The following is a 4,903-nucleotide window of genomic DNA, read 5'->3' as shown; positions in this document are numbered from 1 at the left end:
CCAGCCACACTAAACCATCATTTAAGGTTCCCCTCCTTGGATAATTTTTTACACGGGTAAGTGCAACGTGTATTTCTTTAATCTCCGGCTCTTAGCTTTGTATTTACTCATCGATCGTTTACAAATTGAGTTCGGAGAGGAAGTGACGCCAGAAAGACCACACCCCACACAGGAAGTGACGTCAGAAAGAAGGCGCCACAGCCAGCTTCATAACAAGCGGTTTCATAACTTGGAGCTAACCACTGGAAATATGGAGGCGAGTCATCCAGACATGCACGTGTTTCTCCTTCCGTCTGTACAGACGCTTGTGGAAATCACACATGAATACCTTAAGAGAAATCGATTGCAGCTATTTGGGATACAACACTTCTCAGACGGCAAGAGAACTTTCCAATGTCCAGGTCAACTGTGATTCTACTTACCGAAAAACTTTGTCCATTTGTCGAAGGAGAGACAACGATAATGCGGGCTCCTGTGGATGTGATAAATAAGGTAGCGTGTTCCTTTTATTACCTGGCTAACGAGGGAAGACTACGCTTTTGGACTGGCAAAGCAGACTGTATCAGTTATAGTCCGTCATGTATGTCGCGGACTCAACGTCTAGGTCCAGAGTATATAAAGTCACCAAAAAGGAATGGCCAATGAAGGTGAAGGCAAAAGACTGAGGAGTGTCCTGACCAGATATCTAGATCCCTAGATTGACTGATGTAAAATGTTCTTTGTCACATTGTTTACTTTCACGTGTCCATTAAATATTTGATTAATTTACTATGGCTCAGGTGTGATTCACTACAATAGGGCCCCACAGCACACTGGATTCCAGTTAATTGAAATTCCACAACACTGGATATTATTCAGTTAAGTTAAATTTCATTTAAGAACTTGCACACAAAGGAACACTGGGGGTGACTATGACGTGCACATTTTCCGCGCATGCGTACTAGGTCGCGTCGCGCCGGCGGACGGAGGGGGTCTTAAACGACCATTGTGTGTGTGTGGACAAGGATAAGGTTAGATTTACCCTGGATAACCTTAGCATAGAAGGGGCCTTAGGACAGAGAGATGAATAAATACACAAAAGGTATACACACCAGAAGTGAACTCAAATGACGTCACATATTTCAGGCTTAAAAATTTTACAAATGAAAACGGAGGAAGATAAACAACCTCTAAAGGCTTAGTTGGCCACATGCGTGGACAGCACCTTTTAACTCTTATTTCCAAAATTGGGTACACTGCTGAATTGGGGTCTTATGTGCTTATGTGGACACTTATACTGCCATCTGGTGGTGTCAGAAGAGTATAACATACAACAGAATTTGGAAAAAAAAAGTGTAAAAATAAGAATTAGAACGTCACAAACATGAAGTACACGTTTGTTACTTATAGACTAAGTACATCATAAAAAAAGATTATTCTTAGTTTTTATTCTAATTAGGGTCCAATAAGCCCAAATAGCAAAGAGAAATAATAATAAAAAGCATGTAAACAAACAGCTTGGGCCTTAAGAGGTTAATAGGGGGAACTGCACTTTTTTCGGAAGTTTGCCTATTGTGCGCAATCATTATTAAAGACATTATTAATGCATTCTAAATAAACGTAATTAAAAGTCCGCTTACAGAGGAGCCAATGGGAGCTCCACTATTCAACCCATAAATTGCAATAAATAACCATTCAAAAACCGCCAACAATACTCCATTAACATGTCATGACTTGAATATTAACCAAGTATTGGTGATATTGTTATTATAAGCACTAACACACACAAACTATTTATATCGCTGTTGCCAACACTTCCGTGTGTCCCAATGTTTACGTCATCGAGTCGTCTGCTGCTTCCTCGCTTCCTGTACGTTCATTGTAGATCATAAATCATGCATCTCACCTGGACAGAAGATGTCTGAGGAGGTATTCCGACAAGTTGGGAGACTTTGACAGCCATTTAGGACCCGGAAATGGCGAGGACGACACGAAAAGACGCTTGGTACCACTCGCCTCCCACCCCGTTTCTTCGTGAGGATGATGAGACATTCAAAATTCTAAATGGGAATATATGAACATCACAGCAGTCGGCATCCTAATGACAGAAGACATTGCACAGTAAGTGTTGTTTTATTATGTTTGTTGGCTCTCCTAAAGTCTGCAGTGAGCAGAAATCAGTGACTAAGAAAAAAACCAAAAAAAACAAATGTTGTGATGCGTTTTTGAAATTAATGTGCCGCGTATGTTTAAAATGATCAAAATACGTAACAATTAAATGTTATTCTATATATGTCCGTTACTACATAACATGTATACTTACATCATGTATATAAAACCTCAAAGGAAGTGTTTGGATGTTTATTTAAGGGCTTTGTAGGCGGAATTGCGCGGCTCCCATAGGCTCCATTGTAAGCGGACTTTTGATCGCATTTTTTAATATTTAGAATGCAAAAAAAAAATAAAATACCATCCATCATCATGTGTTTCATAATGATTGTGAACGATAGGCAAAATTCCAAAATAAGTGCAGCTACCCTTTCAGTAGAAAGAACAATATTTTTATAATTTTTCTGACGAGTAAAGTAATTTTGTATATTTGTTTATTTTTCAAATACAACTATGTAAAATATGAGTGTGCATGTGTGTGTATAGGTACTCTTTGAGCACATTCTTCAATACCGTTACAATAACGATAACTTTGGTGACAAAACCGTGATATGACATTTTAATATTGTAATAATATTGTATTAATATTGTATTAATATTGTATTGTATTGTATTCCTAATTACATCTCTAAAACGAGACTCCCTTTTGTACAGCAAATCTGTTCTGGCAAAATAAACATACAATACACCCACACTGACAGAAAAAACAAAAACAAAACAAGCGACAATTGACATACCGTATTTTTCAGACCATAGGGCGCACCGGAGTAAAAGGCCCACTGCCGATGAGCGGGTCTATTTAGGTCTATTTTCATACAAAAGGCGCACCGGATTACAAGGTGCATTAAAGGGGTCATATTATGATTTTTTTCTAAATGTAAAACACTACCTTGTGGTCCACATAACATGTAATGGTGGTTCTTTGGTCAAAATGTTGCATAGATTGTGTTTTACAGATCATCTTCAAGCCGCTTTCTGAGCGTCTCTTCAGGATGCGCCGTTTTGTGGGCGGTCTTATTTACGTGGTTCACCTTCGACAGCGTCTTCTCCCCGTCATGTTTGTTGTAGCGGTGTAGCGTGCAAGGACGGGGGTGGAAGAAGTGTTAAAAGATGGAGCTAACTGTTTTAATGACATTCAGACTTGACTTCAATCAATAACAAAGCAGCATCTTCTCATCCGTGGAACCCTGTAATAACTAAAGTTCCGTGGGTGAATTACACTACCGTTCAAAAGTTTGGGGTCACCCAAATAATTTTGTGGAATAGCCTTCATTTCTAAGAACAAGAATAGACTGTCGAGTTTCAGATGAAAGTTCTCTTTTTCTGGCCATTTTGAGCGTTTAATTGACCCCACAAATGTGATGCTCCAGAAACTCAATCTGCTCAAAGGAAGGTCAGTTTTGTAGTTTCTGTAACGAGCTAAACTGTTTTCAGATGTGTGAACATGATTGCACAAGGGTTTTCTAATCATCAATTAGCCTTCTGAGCCAATGAGCAAACACATTGTACCATTAGAACACTGGAGTGATAGTTGCTGGAAATGGGCCTTTATACACCTATGTAGATATTGCACCAAAAACCAGACATTTGCAGCTAGAATAGTCATTTACCACATTAGTAATGTATAGAGTGTATTTCTTTAAAGTTAAGACTAGTTTAAAGTTATCTTCATTGAAAAGTACAGTGCTTTTCCTTAAAAAATAAGGACATTTCAATGTGACCCCAAACTTTTGAACGGTAGTGTATGTAAACCAACTACAGTTTTTAGCGCTTTGATAGCTAGTCTACTGACAGATATAAGTAAGAACTTTACGTTACTTTATATTAGAAACGGCAACAGCGGAAGATGAATGCCACATAGAAGGTAGAAAAAAAGAAGAAGCATATGACTACGGTGTCGTCACAGACTACAAGGCGGACGCGCGCACATTTTCAGGACTTATGCAGGACCCAAATACACATCAGCAGGTACCAGAAGGTAAGAAAATTTGGTTTTGCGTAATATTGTGAAATAAGCCGTTTTGCATGAAAAAGTGCATGTAAAATGTCAATTAAAGATTGATTGGGCACTTACTTAGAAATTGTAGTCCAAACATATTCATAGTTCCTTCCTGCTTTGTCATTTTTAAGAATATACTGGCAAATTGTTTTTGGCACACAGTGTTAGTGGTCAGACATGCTAGGATCCAATCCAGGTTGAAGATGTGCCAGGAACATATGCCACTTTTTGTTTTATTGATGTTACATTTGTGTTTTTGTCAATTTATTCTCAATGAATTTTTTTTAGTTAAAAAAAGAGGGATATGAATCTTACAACAGCTCACGATTCGATTTGATTATTGGAGTGAAGACTCGATTCAGAATGAATGTTCGAGTCACATGAGCCTCGCAATATAGTACCGTATTTTACGGACTATAAGGCACACTTAAAATCCTTTCATTTTCTCAAAAATCTACAGTGCGCCTTATAACCCAGCGCCTAATGTGCAGCATGATTCTGGTTGTGCTTACTGACCTCGAAGCAATTTTATTTGGTACATGGTGTAATAAAAAGTGTGACCAGTAGATGGCAGTCATACATAAGAGATACATGTAGACTGCAATATGATGGCAGTAAACAACACCAAAACTTTATATGTTCCATTGAGAATATAGAACATTACACACGGCGCTCAAAAATCTGTAAACATGTTTTTAGGACGACTTCGGTAAGCTATGAAGCCGCACCGCTTGATGGATTGTCGGCGCATTAAAC

At 38.4% G+C, this 4,903-nt stretch overlaps 1 long non-coding RNA gene across 1 annotated transcript in view; it reads right to left on the bottom strand.

Moving 5' to 3' along the window:
• Window positions 1-1,930: 1,930 nt before the first annotated feature.
• LOC133646241 (uncharacterized) overlaps window positions 1,931-4,903 on the bottom strand; it is a 12,755-nt gene continuing 9,782 nt past the window's right edge. The window contains exon 3 of the long non-coding RNA XR_009825250.1: window positions 1,931-2,039. This is a non-coding gene — a long non-coding RNA (uncharacterized LOC133646241). The remainder of the gene's footprint in view (window positions 2,040-4,903) is intronic.

Source organism: Entelurus aequoreus, linkage group LG03 (assembly GCF_033978785.1).
Source record: "Entelurus aequoreus isolate RoL-2023_Sb linkage group LG03, RoL_Eaeq_v1.1, whole genome shotgun sequence".
Taxonomy (NCBI): domain Eukaryota; kingdom Metazoa; phylum Chordata; class Actinopteri; order Syngnathiformes; family Syngnathidae; genus Entelurus; species Entelurus aequoreus.
This window is presented reverse-complemented; position numbering and strand designations above follow the sequence as displayed.